The sequence below is a fragment of the Triturus cristatus genome, chromosome 11, assembly GCF_964204655.1.
Source record: "Triturus cristatus chromosome 11, aTriCri1.1, whole genome shotgun sequence".
Classification (NCBI taxonomy): domain Eukaryota; kingdom Metazoa; phylum Chordata; class Amphibia; order Caudata; family Salamandridae; genus Triturus; species Triturus cristatus.
This window is the reverse complement of record NC_140594.1, coordinates 335,550,801-335,572,391: the sequence shown is the minus strand read 5'-3', so window position 1 is coordinate 335,572,391 and position 21,591 is coordinate 335,550,801.

The window sequence follows — 21,591 nt, the reverse complement described above, 5'->3', positions numbered from 1 at the left end:
GCCCTCATAAATAAGTCTTCCATAATCGGTGAGTACTTTACTCAATAAATCCGCCAACGCTGTCTGGTCACCTGTTTAAGGACCCAAAATAGGAAGTGTTTTCTATATATACAACAAAACACATAAATAAATAAATAAGAAAATAAAAAAATAATAAATAATATATAAACAAATAAAAAGAATAAATAAATAAACAGACATACACAAAAAAATAAGAATGGAAATGTAAAATGGCGCCTAATGTATGCCATCGTTGAGTGTGGGTTAACATTCTAGTCTACTGATAAACGCAAGGTGAATTCTTTGTTTTTATTGCACTCTGTCACTTTAAAAAGACTGTCTAGATGTTGGGACTCTATGGTCCAGTTGAAGGCATTCGCCGAAACGCGTCGACCGTCCCTGTTGTTGTGCACCTGGTGAAGATGAAATAAAACGTTATTGACTGACCTTGCTGTGCTGTGGACTTCCTTGGTGCCGTGGACATCTTGGTGGGGGATGCTACCGAGTTTCTTTTTTAAATATATATATATATATAGCGCTTTTCTCCTCACTCAGCCTCTTTTGCTATTGCCCAGATAAGGAGCACGGACCACAAAATCGGTGCAGCTTAGATTTTATTCAGCTCCGCACATAACTCCAACAGCATGACGCGTTTCGATCCGCAAGGGATCTTGATCACATGACGCGCTTGCACAGATGGAGGTACCTTTAAATGCCATTTTTAAAAAATTTCTTAAAGTGCAATGCAACCAGTATTGTTTACAAAGACATAGACAAAATACTTAACAATTGATTGCCATATTGCTTAATGGTTGTCTACATCCTATAATAGGATACATGTCAGAATAAATATCATACATCCATTAAGTTAATATAAAAAATCAGGCAATTTAAAAATAGAAACAAAAACATGGTACGGTAAGCAAACAAATTATAAAATCTGTTTGCTTAAAATCCGTTTTGTTTAAAATCTCATCATAATAAATAAGATTAAGACAATGATTATTACTGATTATTTGACAAAGTCCACGTTTAAATACCTTTGGCCTGCTTGGTCTCCACAAGGGAACAAAGTGCTAGTGCTTCCACAGTACTAAGAACATGTATTGGTCTATTATGTAAACAATTCAACTGGTTATGTAGTGTTAGTGCAAAATGCAAAATGAATAAAGTGCTCAGTGCTAAAAGTACTTCTAATGTGTAACCCTAAAAAAATGGTACCTAAAACTATATGAGCATATAAAATAGGAAATATGAAATAGAAGCGGCAATAAAAAGATTTTCTGGAACATAATGTTCAATAGTGTGTTGTTTTATATATATAAAAAAAGCATAGAGCTACATGTTAACCATTATAAATAAAAAATAAATTAGAGTTTACCAAAGAAGGACAAACCTTATGAAAAAGATTCAAATCCAAAACAAAACTAACCAATGAAATCAAACTATAAACAAACATAACCAATAAAATCAGACAAACAACTAAATCAACAATATAAAAGGCACACAAATATTATGAACCTAATACTCCAAAAACACCAAATGAGGCAAGAAGAGAATACTCTGCTGGATTCACTGACCAGACCCTGAAAACCGAAATGTATGCATCTCAACAACTACCTTTCAAGTAAGTACAACTTATGTTTAAACTGAAACTTATTTTTAATTAAAATTAAAATTGTGAAATAACAAATAAATATCAAAACACTCTCCAACTTTTATCTCTTTAAATTTACTTACTAAAAGAACATTGAAGAAATGTTAACCTATTGACAAACACCATCTATCACAAACCAGGAAAAACGGCATTAAAAAGTAATTGTATGTATATTGTTCTAATACAGAAACACACTTTAAAACAAACAGAAAATAAAACTTAACAACCTCTAAAACTACAAACTATTAACATATATACATTTAATGCTTCCAACATAAAAGAAAGCACCTGCTCCACATTACGACACTGCAACAGAAAAGCGGCAAAACAGTGTAAAACGTCTAAGTAGAACATACATGGAAGTATAAATAGAAAAAAAGGTTGCATAATTTTGGATCCAAATAACAAATGAATAAGCCATTTATATTTGTAATTCTTTATTCAATTGCATTATATTCAGATATATTGACTGAAAGAGCAAGATACATAACATCACAGAAATGAAAGCAATTTAACTCACATGGCCTACTTCTACAGCCAAGAAAGTAGATCAATGGAAACTGTGATTTGGAAATATAGTAAATATTACTCTAATGCATCCTATGGGAGGACCACTAAAAAAGATGAGGATGTAAATAATGTAAGGAAACACAATGACTCCCCAAATGTGACAGACATAGAAGTGATGTTTTGTAGGATATACGAGTGGCAAGTACTAGTTCCCAGGAGCCTACAACTTAAATCCTAAAACATATACTCCCTAAAGTCCTCAAACACATCACAGACCAACTACCACCTATACACACCTTAAAATGTTTGATTACACAAGCTAAAAAAACAAGCTATACCCCTCCTGCCACTAGAAGATACCAAGATATAGAGATACCTGAACACTTACAAATGACAAATAATGAGGAACCCTTCCTGCTATATGACAATGATAGACAAATCCTAATATTTTCTACAGCAGATAACTTACACAAGCTTAGCCACAGTCAAACCTGGAGGATGGATGGGACCTTCAAAATATGTCCCAAGCCATTCACTCAGATATACACCATAAATGGTGAATATCGAAACACAAATATCCCTTTTATGTATGCCCTACTACCAAATAAATAAAGTAGCACTAACTACAAACTCTTAAACCACATTCAACATAAAACCAATAACTATTACCCACAAAAAATAATCATAGAGTGAACGAGCTATAATTCAAGCCTTTTTAATGTGTATACACACACACAGCCATACAAGTCTGTTGCTACCATTTCAGTAGAAGAATATGGAGACACCTCTGAAAATCTGCACTTAGGGCCTGATTGCAAGTTCGGTGGTCCCGAGACCACTGTACCCGCGGTGGTGGGCTGACCACCGCATTACAAGACATGCAGTTACAAATATAAAAGACTGCCGCGGTTCTGCCGCGACTGCCAGCCAAAGCTGTCTGATGCTCGGACTGCTAGGGAAACCGTCTGCCCAATTATGATTTGCATTACAGCCAGCATGACCATGGTGGTCCAACCACCACATCTGGACAGACAGAAAGGGAAGTATATAAGGCCAAAACTCTCCACTACTCACTTCTACATGTCCTGTGCAACCATGGAGCCGTTAATACACGCCTACCGCCGCTGTACCTGCTTGATCACATAAAAATACCACACCTTTGCAGATACAACTGACAGTAAGTCATATAACTACCTGCTTCCAACCTCCACATCTGAGCATGCAGCAAGGGAAGTATATAGGGCCAAAACTCTCCTCTACTCACCTCAAAATGTTCTTTGCTACCATGGAGCTGATTGTACACGTTCTGCCGCTGCTGTACCTTCTTGATCACATTCAAAACCCATCCCGTTGCAGACACAACCAACAGTAAGTCATACTACTACCATCTTCCATAGACTCCTCAGCAAAACGATGTTCCGTCATGGACCAAGCAATGGTGTTGAGCTTGGTTGTTCAAACATATTTTCTGGGAACCTGTGCGGTATTATTTTAAATGTAATATACATCTGTATGATGCTCCTCATTCACAAATCACTGTTACTGAACATGCACATTGTATGCAAATGGACATTTGTTTAGAACCCTTAATCAGTAGTAGTGATGTGCCCATTATATTGTGTCACACAAGGGCACCTCCTCATCAATATCACACCTAACAATCTCTGTGAAAAACTCACTTTGTACACATTCCAGGTTCTGTTTTGATGTCAACGATGCACATATATAGTTGTGTCATTAAAATGAAACACACCTTCTCTGCTGCAGCTCTGTATTGGACACTCAAACATCACCCACATTTCAAAGGAAATGCCAGTAAATGGGATTTCAAAGAATCAACGTAAGAAGCTTTCTAAGGGCACAATGTAAACACACACTGCAAAATAGGTATGCCTCTATCATGGGGAAAGCTGAAAGGCTGGGGCTCTGGGGCACAGTACATTTTGCCCACAGGTGAAAAGCTCAATGTCCACAAGACCTGTGAATTGAAGTATATCTGGGACAAACAACAGCATTACCAAGTGCCGTGCATGTGTAGGTAATGTGTAAGTGCAAGTCAGGAAAACAAACAGCACTAACAACATTTCTCACACATCTAGATAAAGTAGGTGTAAGATACACAGTGGAAAATTGACATATTTCCATACACTCCCTCTCCTGGTTGGGCCGAATCTCAGCGATTAAAATGACTATTTTACCCCAAATCATATACGTATTTCAGGCCCTCCCAGTGGCTACATTCCCTACAGAGAGACATAGCACGCCTCATCTGGAGGGATCAGCGACCCCCGGTTGAGTAAAGAAGTACGTTACAGGACCCCACTGAGGGAGGTTTAGCGGTCCCAAACCTACAGGAGTATTACTGGGGAGTCCAGTTGCGTGCCTTGGTCGAATGGACCAGACCAGAGTCCGAGAAACACTGGCTGTTCATGGACAGGTCGTTAGCCAGGCAACCACTATGGGGGATTCCTTTCTCGCTAAAACAGGACGACCTCATAATTTATACCTTTCCAAGGTCACTCAGTCCACCTTAGGGGCATGGGATAGGGTTGCCACTACACAGGGCCTTACAACACTCCCGTCACTGATCAAACCTATAGTCAACAACCCTGATTTCACCCCGGGGCTGTATATTCATACCTTTGCACGCTGGTCACATGAAGGCTGCCATTCAAGTGGTCATTTCTTTGATTTGGAAGGGCTTTTAGCGATATGATGAAATCCCATGGTCTCCCAGAGCAAGAGCGCTTCCGCTATCACCAGATTAGGCACTGGGTATTGCAGACCGAGATCCGGGGAGGGGCGGAAAGGCCACTCACAGGTTTTGAGAAGTGGTTGCTGACCAGGGAGTCAGATGCCCAACTGACATCTGACCTTTATAAATTCATCAGGAGTAGTCTCAGTGACGAGAAATATCCCGGGCAGCGAAGGTGGGGTGGGGAGCTGGGGAGGGAGCTGTCACAGAAAGAGTGGCAGGACATCTATTACACAGCCCACCACTCAGTGCATAGTGTAGCAAATATAGAATCAGCGTTGAAAATCATCACACATTGGTTCTTAACTCCCCAACGACTGCACAGAGGCAACGCAGCGTGTAGCACACTCAGCTGGAGGGTCTGTGGGACATTATGTACCCTAACTCACCTTTTATGGGACTGCCCACAACTCTCTCACTATTGGCAACAGGTACTGGATGATATCGATACCCATTTTGACACCCAAGTACCTTGTTTCCCATCATACATCCTCCTGGGTCTGCCCAACACTCCTACCTTTACACTCAGCGAGGCAAACAAATGGCATTGGTTCTGGTTGCAGCCATGCAAAACATCCTCTCACACTGATGGAAGGTGACAACACCAACACATGTTGGATGGCTACACAGATTGTGGGGAATCCTGGGGATGGAAAAAATCTCACTAACTCTCGCTCACCCTGGGGCCTCTTTCCAGGACATGTGGGTGCCCTTCTTATCGCTGTTGTCCTCCGAATTCAGGGAACTAACTTGCCCTAAATATTTGAGAGTATTGCGTCTGTCCGACTCGCCCCAGAAGACACCTAGGGATGGTGGGGCAACTGTGGACCCCCAGGCATAGGCATCATGGCCTGCGGTGTAAGAGAGACATTCTAATGGTATCTTTTGTGAGTTGTATCTTAAGCAAGGGAGGGGGAGGGCAGGATTTGTTTATTTTTAGTGTGTATAAGTGTGTTCCTCATGTCGACCCGTTTAGTTCTTCGACAGGTAGCACATGCAGAAGGGAGTGTGCATTTTATTTCAGGTACATGTTATATATGTTTCATTAAATTTATTAAAAAAATGTAAAACAAAAAAATTGCAACTATCTAATTAATTCTAACCTCTCAGTGGATAACTCACTATATACCTAACTTTATAAAAACATTTATCAGAATCTCAATATCAATGCGTAATAATGATTCACTTATATACATTTTTATATTTCCACCAATATTCGCTACAACGTCGGTACTCACGATGTCCCTGCGATGGTACATGGGGTGGCATGGTGGAGGTCACGCTGTAGTCACGAATATCGTACGGGATTAAAAAAATATGTTTGGACACATATCTTATGTCACTAACACCCCGATTTCTCAACCATGGGGTCAGAATATCTCCACCCTGACCCCTTTTGTGGCTTTCACACAAATTTTCAGACCCGGGAACCATTCCCAATAGATAAAATGGCAGCCGCAACTGTCTGTTCAGGTTGCATCCAGCCAATCAGAGCATTCCCGTTGGCGCATACATTCGCAATAAATCTCGAAACCAACGCAAAATATCCGTGGCCAGAGATATCACCATAATTTTCATCATGAATTTCTCAAAAACTACTGTACAGATTTACACCAAATAGGCAAAAGGCACTTCCTTGAACCAACATCTACTTCCCTGCCAAATTTGGTGTAAATCCATTCAGCAATTCGGGCTTTAGTAGAGGCTAAATGTTCCTATGGGAATTAGCATTACAAACACACTCTTATTTCACACCCCTAATTCTCAGTCCACACTGCATCGATCACGCCCAAACTTTCCAAGAAAACCAGAACCTACATAGACACTTTTTGGAGAAAATTAGATGAAGAATGGTCAAACAACATCAAAGTTATAGGCAAGTCAAAAACTTATGCAACCTAGTAACTTCACGTGGGTGGGGTAGCAATGGAAAGAATTACGGGATTTACATGTTGCATGCGCTGCAAAGCTTGTGTCAATAGTAGCAATTGTACTAATGTCATGGTCCCAAACAGTGGGAGAGAATTTATGATCAAAGGAAAGATCGTTCTGAGGCCCACTGGAGGGTTTGTCTAATTTCAGGTCCAAAAGTAACTGTGAACTAAGGCAGAGCCTACTGAAAGGTTGAAATTAAGAAGAAATGTGCTACAAGTCCCAGTATGCATCGAGAAGTTTTACCACTTGGAAGGCACACCTGAGACCTCTAAATGTTAGCACACGGGGACTGTGGTTGCTTTACATTGTTGCTGCCTTTTCACAATGCCTTTGAAAAAGAAGCAAGAAGCTTCGAAACGTGTCGGCAAAAGGACTGAAATATCGAGATGAAATTCCGCTCTCTTCTGTGAAAATAAAGGTTGTTACCTGATGCTGTGAAGTGCGGCCTTAAATCTGGGAAAAAACTTTGGCAACATATATATATATGTAGAGATCCTAACCTCGCTGTGGAGACGGGGGGGTAAACGCTTAGCCAACTCTGTCTAACCTGAAAACCGTGTCAGCATCCGACTCGCGAGAGACGCGGTCCCGGGCGGGTTGAAAGTGAAACCGCTTTGTGCCGGACGTCTCGCTCTCGTCCCAGAAAGTAGAAAAACAACATTCTTTTGAGGCATACAGTGGAATAGTACGCACCTGCTAAGCTGCAAGGTGATTATGAGGAAGACCGCACAGCAAGGAAACGAAAACAAAAAAGAACGATTTATTCATATTTGTAATAAGCCTTAACACTTTGCACAAAACTGCACAACAATGATGAAAAACCCCACGCAACGAAACTGAGTGAATTGTTGTAGAACTGAGCACCAAAATCAAGGGAGCTTATCAGATAACCAGACAGTCACATGGCGGATAGAAACCTCAACCGGGCACAAAGAGCCAATGAGCTCTTAGATGACAACTCAGCGACCTCAGATCCATCCCGCCGCAACAGTGTTCTTTCAGAGGTGAACAACAAAAATGTCCAAATTGTCATCAGAGAACTACAACAAGCAAAGATCATGGAAATTAATAAGTGGTGGGAGAAAACCACGCTAGAAAAATATATCGAATTTAAAAGAGTACCTAGAGGTCTACGAATTTTGATTATGCCCACACTTAACGATTTGGATGCGGACCTCATTAAACAATGGCAAACGGACACAAATGAATGTTCCCTGAGATTAATGAAAACATTAATTACACACGCAGAGCGCAAATTGGCTGGCACCTTGGAAAGAATTAAAACCTTGGAGGCGGAGTTGGATAAACTTCCAAATAATGATGAGAAAAAAGAACTGATGGAAGCAATGGAGAATAAAATAACCAAACACGAAGTTGATGTGGAGAAAAGAAAAGCCAGTAAATTTAACCGTGACCGTATTGATTACGCCAATGGGCGTATTTACACATTTGCCCGAAAATATGACTCTCTAAGGAACAGAGTGGCAATGGACAAATGCATCAGCCATGAAACACTAGGATTGTATGACAGCTCGGATCTGAGCTCGGCAGATGAGGACATAGAAATTTCTAAGTTGGATTTTTTTGGGGAGATGAGATTAGCCCAGATGGAAACGCGACAACGAGGTCGACCAAGAGCATGGGGAAGGGGGAGGGGTCAAAACCCACCCCAATCAGACGTGGTAAAAGAAGGGGCAAGGCCAAAAAGAGGAGAAGAAAAGAAAAAGCAAAAGTAAAAAGAACTTCACTCGATAAAAATCTGGTCATTAATCTCTCCAACATGATTTTAAATACAGACCATATCAGCCTGCTCAATAAAGGACTCACATTCTGTCCAAATACAACTTTAGATATCCCAAATATGCGCATTGACCTATACAAATTTTGCCGCAAAGCCAAGTTAAAGAAATACTTTGAAGAAAAGCTGACATCAACAGGAAGGGCCCTAACCTCTAAAACTCAAGACATCTCCCCTCTGAATCGCAAAGATTTACCAGCTTTAAAGACACTATCCAATCTTGGACCTCAAGGTCGACAATCATATTACACCCACAATTTACTTTCTTCCAAAAGTGCATAAGTCAACTGTAGACCCTCCGGGCAGACCAATTGTCAGCTCTATGGGCTCACTCTTGGAAAGAACATCCCATTATATCGACGTGTTCCTAATTGAATATGTGACAAAATTGCCCTCATACTTAAAAGATACCACAGATTTTCTAAACAAATTGGAAACCATCCATTGGAACAAACATCAGACTCTGATTACAGTAGATGTGACTTCACTGTATACATCTATCTGTCACAAAGATGGTCGGGCAGCAGTGAACACATTTCTGGATACAAGATCACTGAGTTATTTGGAACATTCACAAATGATCCTAGATATGTTGAATCATTGTCTGACACATAATGTTTTTCTTTTCAATGGGGAAATATTCTTTCAGAGACAAGGCGTATGCCAATCTATTCATGGCAGTGTGGGAAGACGGCATCCTGAGAAGCAGATACAGGCCTAATATTAAAACGTGGATGAGGTACATAGACGATTTGTTTATAGTGTGGGAAGGAGACGAATCGACACTGGAAGACTTCATCCAAAGCCTGAATGAGAACAACTATAACTTGTCCTTCACATCCATTTGGAGCAAAAATCAAGTAATCTACCTGGATGTAGAAGTTTTCATTCATAAACAAAAGATCTGCACCAGAATCCATCGGAAACCCACATCGACAAACAGCATGCTCCATGCCAACAGTGGACACCCACAACATCTGAAATGGAGCATCCCGTATGGCGAGATGCTCCGCATTAAGAGGAATTGCTCAGAGATCTATGACATAGAGAGAAATCTGGAAGATGCAAGTGCTAGATTCCTGGTAAGAGAATACCCCCTGAAGGTCATAAATGACTCAAAGATCAAAACCATGGAAAAATCAAGAACAGGACTACTGAGAGAACGAGATGATACTGACAATGACGAAACAATTCGGATCATTATGGATTTTAACGTTGAAAATAAGTGCCTAAGGAAAATCATCAGAAAGAATTGGAATATCTTATTGCTGGATGACTCACTAAAGAAAAATTTACCACCTACTCCTAAAATTACCTATAGGAAGACCTCATCATTAGGGGACATTTTAACACAAAGCCATCTAAAAACACCAAAGAAGGACAGAGTAACATGGCTAACCACACCTGGTTTTTGGAAATGCTCCAAATGCAAAGCATGTGAACATGGAAATAACACAGTGTCATACACATTGGCCAATGGCAAAAAGGAATGGATTACTGCTCATATCACGTGTGAAACCAAATACGTGGCATATGTTCTAGAGTGCCCGTGTAAACAACTTTATGTTGGAAGCACCATCAATAAATTAAAACTGCCCATTCTACAGCATTTGCGAGCAATAAAAAACCGAGACCTGGCGTACCCTATGGCTAAACATTTCTCCGAAAAACATCAAGGGAACTCACTAGGGTTACGCTATTTCGGAGCCAAAATGATGCAACCTAGTGAGAGAGGTGGGGACATAACTCTGGAATTAACAAGGGCTGAGTCCAGATTCATTTTAGCGCTAGGAACAGAAAAGCCCTTTGGCCATAACCTGGATGCAGAATTACATGTTCATCTATAAAAACCATGGAAGACCTAACCCTGACCTGTGGCTTTCAGTGGAGAATTTCAAAAGGATGAGTTTTTATAAAATCATGACTATTAAAATGAGACTGAAACTAACTGGAATACCTAGAAATGAACTATGGGCCACCTCGAAAAAATAAAACAGTTTTTAAGACAAGACAATAACATTGATGGTAGATTGGAAAATGCAAATTTGCACAATGCATCAGAACTATATATGAACTTATGCTACTTGTAGCATCAAATGATATATCTCATAGGACTGAAATTGCTTGTTTGCACGATATCTTTGTATCAGATGATGGCTATGGCACCTTGTATTTATGAGTCTAAAAAATTGCAATTTTGCACAATATATTTGCATAGTTGTACTTTACTAAAATGCACTGTGTAACACCTACGGCAGCTTGGATCTCATGAGCCTAAATAATTGCATAATTTGCACGATACACTTGCACTTTACTAAAATGCACTGTATTACAGTTACGGCAGCTTGGATCTCATAAGCCTAAAATAATAGCAAATTTGCACGACACACTTGCACTTTATTAAATATCTTAGCAGGTTATTGACCCTATTGATACAATTTGCACATTGCACAAATCACTTTTCTATCATCCCCTTAGAAACTTTAAGAACTTCCTTTTAAACTCGGGAGATGATCAACTTGAGACCATGGCTTTTTATAATAGTTTTAGTAAATCTTAAGAATTATTGATAATTCCCTTGGGTTTTAAGGTCCTCTCTTAAAATTAGTCAAAACTCAAAATCCAGTTTTTTCCCTGTATATCTCTTGGGATGTTTTTTGGATCTTTTAGGACCTTTTTAGGATCTTTTTTTAGAATGTGAATATATGCATGATCTTGATAATCATAGCATACATGATGTTCTAAGGCCCTCATAAATAAGTCTTCCATAATCGGTGAGTACTTTACTCAATAAATCCGCCAACGCTGTCTGGTCACCTGTTTAAGGACCCAAAATAGGAAGTGTTTTCTATATATACAACAAAACACATAAATAAATAAATAAGAAAATAAAAAAATAATAAATAATATATAAACAAATAAAAAGAATAAATAAATAAACAGACATACACAAAAAAATAAGAATGGAAATGTAAAATGGCGCCTAATGTATGCCATCGTTGAGTGTGGGTTAACATTCTAGTCTACTGATAAACGCAAGGTGAATTCTTTGTTTTTATTGCACTCTGTCACTTTAAAAAGACTGTCTAGATGTTGGGACTCTATGGTCCAGTTGAAGGCATTCGCCGAAACGCGTCGACCGTCCCTGTTGTTGTGCACCTGGTGAAGATGAAATAAAACGTTATTGACTGACCTTGCTGTGCTGTGGACTTCCTTGGTGCCGTGGACATCTTGGTGGGGGATGCTACCGAGTTTCTTTTTTAAATATATATATATATATATAGCGCTTTTCTCCTCACTCAGCCTCTTTTGCTATTGCCCAGATAAGGAGCACGGACCACAAAATCGGTGCAGCTTAGATTTTATTCAGCTCCGCACATAACTCCAACAGCATGACGCGTTTCGATCCGCAAGGGATCTTGATCACATGACGCGCTTGCACAGATGGAGGTACCTTTAAATGCCATTTTTAAAAAATTTCTTAAAGTGCAATGCAACCAGTATTGTTTACAAAGACATAGACAAAATACTTAACAATTGATTGCCATATTGCTTAATGGTTGTCTACATCCTATAATAGGATACATGTCAGAATAAATATCATACATCCATTAAGTTAATATAAAAAATCAGGCAATTTAAAAATAGAAACAAAAACATGGTACGGTAAGCAAACAAATTATAAAATCTGTTTGCTTAAAATCCGTTTTGTTTAAAATCTCATCATAATAAATAAGATTAAGACAATGATTATTACTGATTATTTGACAAAGTCCACGTTTAAATACCTTTGGCCTGCTTGGTCTCCACAAGGGAACAAAGTGCTAGTGCTTCCACAGTACTAAGAACATGTATTGGTCTATTATGTAAACAATTCAACTGGTTATGTAGTGTTAGTGCAAAATGCAAAATGAATAAAGTGCTCAGTGCTAAAAGTACTTCTAATGTGTAACCCTAAAAAAATGGTACCTAAAACTATATGAGCATATAAAATAGGAAATATGAAATAGAAGCGGCAATAAAAAGATTTTCTGGAACATAATGTTCAATAGTGTGTTGTTTTATATATATAAAAAAAGCATAGAGCTACATGTTAACCATTATAAATAAAAAATAAATTAGAGTTTACCAAAGAAGGACAAACCTTATGAAAAAGATTCAAATCCAAAACAAAACTAACCAATGAAATCAAACTATAAACAAACATAACCAATAAAATCAGACAAACAACTAAATCAACAATATAAAAGGCACACAAATATTATGAACCTAATACTCCAAAAACACCAAATGAGGCAAGAAGAGAATACTCTGCTGGATTCACTGACCAGACCCTGAAAACCGAAATGTATGCATCTCAACAACTACCTTTCAAGTAAGTACAACTTATGTTTAAACTGAAACTTATTTTTAATTAAAATTAAAATTGTGAAATAACAAATAAATATCAAAACACTCTCCAACTTTTATCCCTTTAAATTTACTTACTAAAAGAACATTGAAGAAATGTTAACCTATTGACAAACACCATCTATCACAAACCAGGAAAAACGGCATTAAAAAGTAATTGTATGTATATTGTTCTAATACAGAAACACACTTTAAAACAAACAGAAAATAAAACTTAACAACCTCTAAAACTACAAACTATTAACATATATACATTTAATGCTTCCAACATAAAAGAAAGCACCTGCTCCACATTACGACACTGCAACAGAAAAGCGGCAAAACAGTGTAAAACGTCTAAGTAGAACATACATGGAAGTATAAATAGAAAAAAAGGTTGCATAATTTTGGATCCAAATAACAAATGAATAAGCCATTTATATTTGTAATTCTTTATTCAATTGCATTATATTCAGATATATTGACTGAAAGAGCAAGATACATAACATCACAGAAATGAAAGCAATTTAACTCACATGGCCTACTTCTACAGCCAAGAAAGTAGATCAATGGAAACTGTGATTTGGAAATATAGTAAATATTACTCTAATGCATCCTATGGGAGGACCACTAAAAAAGATGAGGATGTAAATAATGTAAGGAAACACAATGACTCCCCAAATGTGACAGACATAGAAGGGATGTTTTGTAGGATATACGAGTGGCAAGTACTAGTTCCCAGGAGCCTACAACTTAAATCCTAAAACATATACTCCCTAAAGTCCTCAAACACATCACAGACCAACTACCACCTATACACACCTTAAAATGTTTGATTACACAAGCTAAAAAAACAAGCTATACCCCTCCTGCCACTAGAAGATACCAAGATATAGAGATACCTGAACACTTACAAATGACAAATAATGAGGAACCCTTCCTGCTATATGACAATGATAGACAAATCCTAATATTTTCTACAGCAGATAACTTACACAAGCTTAGCCACAGTCAAACCTGGAGGATGGATGGGACCTTCAAAATATGTCCCAAGCCATTCACTCAGATATACACCATAAATGGTGAATATCGAAACACAAATATCCCTTTTATGTATGCCCTACTACCAAATAAATAAAGTAGCACTAACTACAAACTCTTAAACCACATTCAACATAAAACCAATAACTATTACCCACAAAAAATAATCATAGAGTGAACGAGCTATAATTCAAGCCTTTTTAATGTGTATACACACACACAGCCATACAAGTCTGTTGCTACCATTTCAGTAGAAGAATATGGAGACACCTCTGAAAATCTGCACTTAGGGCCTGATTGCAAGTTCGGTGGTCCCGAGACCACTGTACCCGCGGTGGTGGGCTGACCACCGCATTACAAGACATGCAGTTACAAATATAAAAGACTGCCGCGGTTCTGCCGCGACTGCCAGCCAAAGCTGTCTGATGCTCGGACTGCTAGGGAAACCGTCTGCCCAATTATGATTTGCATTACAGCCAGCATGACCATGGTGGTCCAACCACCACATCTGGACAGACAGAAAGGGAAGTATATAAGGCCAAAACTCTCCTCTACTCACTTCTACATGTCCTGTGCAACCATGGAGCCGTTAATACACGCCTACCGCCGCTGTACCTGCTTGATCACATAAAAATACCACACCTTTGCAGATACAACTGACAGTAAGTCATATAACTACCTGCTTCCAACCTCCACATCTGAGCATGCAGCAAGGGAAGTATATAGGGCCAAAACTCTCCTCTACTCACCTCAAAATGTTCTTTGCTACCATGGAGCTGATTGTACACGTTCTGCTGCTGCTGTACCTTCTTGATCACATTCAAAACCCATCCCGTTGCAGACACAACCAACAGTAAGTCATACTACTACCATCTTCCATAGACTCCTCAGCAAAACGATGTTCCGTCATGGACCAGGCAATGGTGTTGAGCTTGGTTGTTCAAACATATTTTCTGGGAACCTGTGCGGTATTATTTTAAATGTAATATACATCTGTATGATGCTCCTCATTCACAAATCACTGTTACTGAACATGCACATTGTATGCAAATGGACATTTGTTTAGAACCCTTAATCAGTAGTAGTGATGTGCCCATTATATTGTGTCACACAAGGGCACCTCCTCATCAATATCACACCTAACAATCTCTGTGAAAACTCACTTTGTACACATTCCAGGTTCTCTTTTGATGTCAACGATGCACATATATAGTTGTGTCATTAAAATGAAACACACCTTCTCTGCTGCAGCTCTGTATTGGACACTCAAACATCACCCACATTTGAAAGGAAATGCCAGTAAATGGGATTTCAAAGAATCAACGTAAGAAGCTTTCTAAGGGCACAATGTAAACACACACTGCAAAATAGGTATGCCTCTATCATGGGGAAAGCTGAAAGGCTGGGGCTCTGGGGCACAGTACATTTTGCCCACAGGTGAAAAGCTCAATGTCCACAAGACCTGTGAATTGAAGTATATCTGGGACAAACAACAGCATTACCAAGTGCCGTGCATGTGTAGGTAATGTGTAAGTGCAAGTCAGGAAAACAAACAGCACTAACAACATTTCTCACACATCTAGATAAAGTAGGTGTAAGATACACAGTGGAAAATTGACATATTTCCAAACAAAAGTCCACAAAGTTGTGACAGTTTAACAACCTCCATATATGGATACACAGGATCACTGAAAGAATATCAAGGAGCAAAATATCGAGCTGCCTAAATATCGAAGAGAAAATATCGAGTGACAAACTATTGAATTGCTATCTACAAACAGGTAAGTACAAAAATATCGAATCCTAAATATCGTTGTAAATAATATAGCTTGCTAAAATATCGACTTTTTTAAATGTCTTAAAAGTAATATCATATTAATTAAATAATACATATAATTGAATAAAACATACTTTAAAATAATTTTTAAAAAACGGAAAAATTAATAAAAAATAAATGTAATGTAAAAAATAAAAATAAACATGCATTTTTATTTTTTATTATATATATTAACTTAATAATATTACAAATAATTAATATTTTGAATTATAAAATGTAGAAAACATAATTTAAAATATAATGACACATATATACGGCTGAACAGAATTACGTGGAATTTGGCAGAGAGGTAGCCATAAGGTCAAGGAAGTGCCTTTTGCAGGTCTGGTTTAAATCTGTTCAGTATTTCCTGAGAAAATAGCATTTAAAAGCATATCAATATCTACTCCCTTTCGCACCGTGCGCGCACAGTGCGCGCACCCTGCCGTGCGCGAGCGCAATTCTGATTGGTTGTTAGATGTCGGTAAACATTCGAATTGGTCGAAACCAGGAAGTGTCGGCCGCCATTTTGTCTCTCGCAGTCTGAGGGGGTGAAAAACAAAGGTGGAGAATGTGAAAAGGGGGCAGAGTGGACAGTTCCTGACCCCCTAGCCTTGTACAAGGGGTCACAGAAGGACCCCCAAGGGAGAAAAAAACATTTTTTTTTTTTTAAATCGCGAGGTGCGCGCACCCTGCGCGCACTGCGAACCTTGGGCGCTCGGTGCGCAAAGCGCACCGAGTGCCCACAAAGCGCGCATGGTGCGCGCACGGTGTAGAACCTGAAAAAAACCCCCCAAAAAACCCTCATAACTTAGCATTTAAAAAACCGTACAAATTCACTGAAAAAAACCATAGGTTTCACACACGTTATAGTTACGAATTAGAATTTAAAAAACCTTGCAAATTCACTTAAAAAACCATAGGTTTCACACATGTTATAGTTAGCTGGACATTTCACTCGTAAAAAACCAATGAAATTCCCCCGTTATAGTTACTGCAGGCAACTATAACTCACGCGACCGCAATCCTCTGCTGATGACGTCAGATATTACATCACTGATGACATATGTGTCTTTCTGAAAAATAAATATTTGTAATATATGTATAGCTAAAGATTAATGGAAGAAGACATGGGTAAATAAGCGTCTAAATACAGTGATGTAATATCTGATGTCATCAGCAGAGGATTGCGGTCGCGTGAGTTATAGTTGCCTGCAGTAACTATAATGGGGGAATTTCATTGGTTTTTTACGAGTGAAATGTCCAGCTAACTATAACATGTGTGAAACCTATGGTTTTTTAAGTGAATATATATATATATATATATATATATATATCCACAAAAAGTTTGCCTTGAGGCAAGAACGGGCCGACTGCAGGGTGGCGTTGCCATGAATTTAATGATTACAGCAATCTCAGTCCAGAGTTAAAAGTCTCTCTACATTACTCCTTACGCGTTTCAAAGCCATGCGGTTTCTTCGTCAGAGGAACATCGCTTAGAAGGAAAATAGCCCCAAGCATTTAAACGCACGCACCGTAACAATTACTCCCAGGTGGGCTTTGTATTCAGCATCCTGGTGCTTGTAGTTTTTAAGGTGACAGGCATCTTTATTACCCAAGTGGATTCCATTCAAAGCGTGGATGAAAGCAAATTATTAAAATACCCAAGTGGGCCTCCAGGCCGAGGCAGCTGTCATTTTCATCTCTCTGCCCCGCTGTGCCATATATATATATATATAATCTACTGGCGGTCGCCAGTAGATAGTTATAGTTAGGACCTATTTTCCATAGGAAATCCGCAACATTCTATTCCCAATAAGTCTGGCGCCGGTTGACGAATCTTCGCGAAATTTTGGCCAGCTCCGCTCCGCTCCTACCCTGAAAGTTTTGTGGTGATTCGTGAAGCAGGGGACGAGGAAAAAGGGTGGTCCCAACACACGTTTTCCCCATGCAATTTCCCATAGGATCTGTTGTTGCAGCTACAGCCCGAACCGCTGAAAGGAATTACACCAAATTTGGCATAGAGGTAGTCCTCAGTTCAGACTCGTGCCTTTTGCATAAATGGTGTGAATCCATTCGGTAGTTCCTCCGAAAATTAGAGTTAAATGTACATATATATCTATGGCCGGGGAGGATCCGTGCACCCTCCCCGAACCGAGCGTGCACTCTCCCGATCGCGCGCTGAATGCTAATTGGCTGTTGAGTGTCTGTCTACATTCGAAACCAGGAACTGTTGGCGGCCATTTTCTGCCTCGGTAGAAGCGAGGCTGAAGAAGCAAGGGGAATAAGTGTGTAAAACATATAAAGGGGGCAGAGTGGAAATACTCTGACCCTCTAGAGGTGCTTAGGGGGTCCCAGAAGGACCCCCATGGGGCCCCCTTTTTTTGTTTGTTTTTTTAAACGGCGGAATGCGCGCACGGTGCGCGCATTCTATCGCGTCTGGTGCACAGATCCTCACGCGTTGGGTGCGCGGATCCAAGGAAAAAAAAATGAAAAAAGACAAGAAATCATTGGTTGTATGACAACTTTCTACACTGAAAGGTAGGGTGTATATTTCTGTATTTTAAAGGCATGATTCTTATTGGTTAACAAAAACTGATTGTAAGGAACATTATATATAATAAGCTGATATGTTGAAAAGTCAAGCACACTTGCTGTCTTGTTTAGCAACATTGTGTGCTGAACTTGTGACCTGTGTGCTCAGTGCAGTGTTCCATGACCTGTTTCTATGGTAACAGGCAGAAGGCAGATTGGGGGAAGGGATGAAATGTATTTCATTTGGAAAGGGTTGAAATGTTTAACCAATAGAAATGTGTGTTTGCTTTTGAATTTATGTGTGAAGGATTGTGATTTGATGTTTACATGTATATGTGTGGAAAATGAAAGGGAAACTTTTCCATTCTTTGTTTTTGCTGAGACGTGCACAGTGCAGAGATTCTGTAAAAGAAAATCTGGTGTGTGACTGATATACTTCTTAATCTACAAAACAACTTGAAAGGTGAGTTATTTAATTGTGAGGGGATGTATGTAGACTATTTTGATTTTAATCAGACTAATGTATTTCTCCTGCTAAAGTGTAGGAGTACTTTTTTTCTCTACAAACTTATTGACAGTGTGTGTGCATGTAGAAACCATTCTGTGATAAGCATTTGTGTTTTTCATGTGTCTGCAGACAGATAACTGTGCTGTTTTTATATGTTGGTAGAATTAGAAACCAGTTATTGTTTATGAATTTGTGAAATGAGTTATGTTTCTATATTAAAATGTAGTACTCCTTCTAGATGAAGAAATGTGTTTTGGTATAGTGCAAGGGATAGTGTTCTTTGTCTAGAATCACACAGTGAGTATGTGTGCATTTGGGAACCACTGTGAGAGAAGCATTTGGCAACATTGTGTATTTGCTGACAGATAACTGTTTTAAAACCTGTCATGTTGTCAAGTTTTAGTAGCATTAGAAGCCAGTCTTTGCTTATGCATTGATAAAATAAGTCATGCTTTGACACTAATGTGCTGTACTTTAATATGTAGATTGTGTGTAGTCTCCTTACCCCTTGCACAGTAGTGAATGAGTTTTGGTAAGCTGCTAGGGATAGTGTTGTTTATCTAGAATCACACTGTGAGTCTGTGTGCATTTGGGAACCACTGTGAGAGAAGTATGTGGTAACATCTTGTATTTGCTGACAGATAACTGTTTTAAAACCTGTCTTGTTGTCAAGTTTTAGTAGCATTAGAAGCCGGTTTTTGCTTATGCTTTGATTAAATGAGTCAGGCTTTGACACAATAGCAGTCCTGAAATATGTAGATAGTGTGCAGTTCCCTTATCACTTCCACAGTAGTGAATGATTTTTGGTAAACTCCTGGGTATAGTGGTTGTTGTGTAGAATCACACTGTGAGTCTGTGTGCATTTGGGAACCACTGTGAGAGAAGCATTTGGTAACATTGTGTATTTTCTGGCAGATAACTCTTTTAAAACCTGTCATGTAGTCAAGTTTTAGTAGCATTAGAAGCCAGTCTTTGCTTATGCGTTGATTAAATGAGTCATGCTTTGAAACTAATGTGCTGTACTTAAATATGTAGATTGTGTGCAGTACCCTTACCTCTTCTAGACTAGTGAATGAGTTTTGGTAAACTGCTAGGGATAGTGTTGCTTGTCTAAAATCACACTGTGAGTCTGTGTACATTTGGGTAAGGATTGTGATAGAAGTGTTTGGTAACATCGTGTATTTGCTGACAGATAACTGTTTTAAAATCGGTCATGTTGTCAAGTTTTAGTAGCATTTGAAGCTAGTCTTTGCTTATGCATTGATAAAATGAGTCAGGGTTTGACACTAATGTGCAGTACCATGTACTATTCTCTTCACTCTGCCAGAACTGAAAATTTAAAAGTTTTACCCAGGCACTGTCCTAGCAGTAGTCTGATGATTTAGTCAGTTTCCAAGTACTCATGTTGTGAACCATACATTACCACATAGACTGCTTCATATGTCTGTGCAGTATGCATGTAGTCTTCTAACATACTATACACGTGTCTTTCACATCTTCAATACCCTAGTCAGTATCCATACAGTCCAGCAAACATCCTGTCACTCCCTTTGCACTCCTCTAGTGACCCTTTCAGTACCAAGTACTAATCCATTCACTGTGTCAAAAGCCAACCACTTATAAATTCACCCAGGCACTCTCCTTGCTGTACTCTAATCATCCCGTCAGTTCCCAAGTACTCATGCAGTGAGCCAGGCCTTAGCACATAGACTGCTTCAAATGCCTATTCACTATGCATGCAGGCCTCTAACCACCTACACAGTTGTCTTTCACACCTTCAATTCCCCAGTCAGTATTCATACACTTCTAGCAAACACCCTGTCACTCACCCAGTGTGTCTCCTTATTGTACTGTAATCATTCAGTCAGTTAGCATGTAGTCTTTTAGTGAGGTAGGCTTTAGGGCATGAACTGCTTCAAAGTAGTATGCACTATGCATGTAGTGTTTTAACCATCGTCATACCTGTGGTTCAGGGCTATAGTTTCTTAGTCAGTTTTTATATAAAATGTGTTTGTACAGTAATGGAATAGTATAAATTTGAAAGTTATTAATATACATTTATTTGTGATTCTTTTTTACAGATACAGAACAGGATTGTTTCTCATCTGTTTGCACTCTTCTCGTGCAAGATTGTTTGGATGAAGGGTCCTTTGGTGTTTCATCATACTTGCCGTGCCGTACGAGTATTTCTTGCTAGGATCCCCTTGCAACAGAACTCTTTTGCATATCTTGCACGTGACCAAGGTGGCATTGATCTTTGTTTGCCCCTCTGGAAAAGTAAAACATTTCCACACCACTGAAGTAAAATGTTGTGGGTGTGGTGCGTCCTCCAAAAATTCATCCTTAGATTCGGTGAATATTTTAAAGCGACAACATTTACAGTTTTTGTAAGTTAAACTTATAAAATTTTGTTAGCTGTAAGCATTTTATACATCTTTGATTTGTATCTTGTGGTATTTTGTTGAGAATAGCATGTTGTTTTTTTTTTAACAATATTTTTGATTGTTTTTTTTTTTGCCCGCTGTTAAGTGATGAGTACGATTTAAATCACTATTTTTAGTGAAATTTAAAATATTCTGAGAACAGCAAATTACTTTGTGGAAATTATGCTGTGTTGTAAAAAATGTATTATTACATGTTATAATTT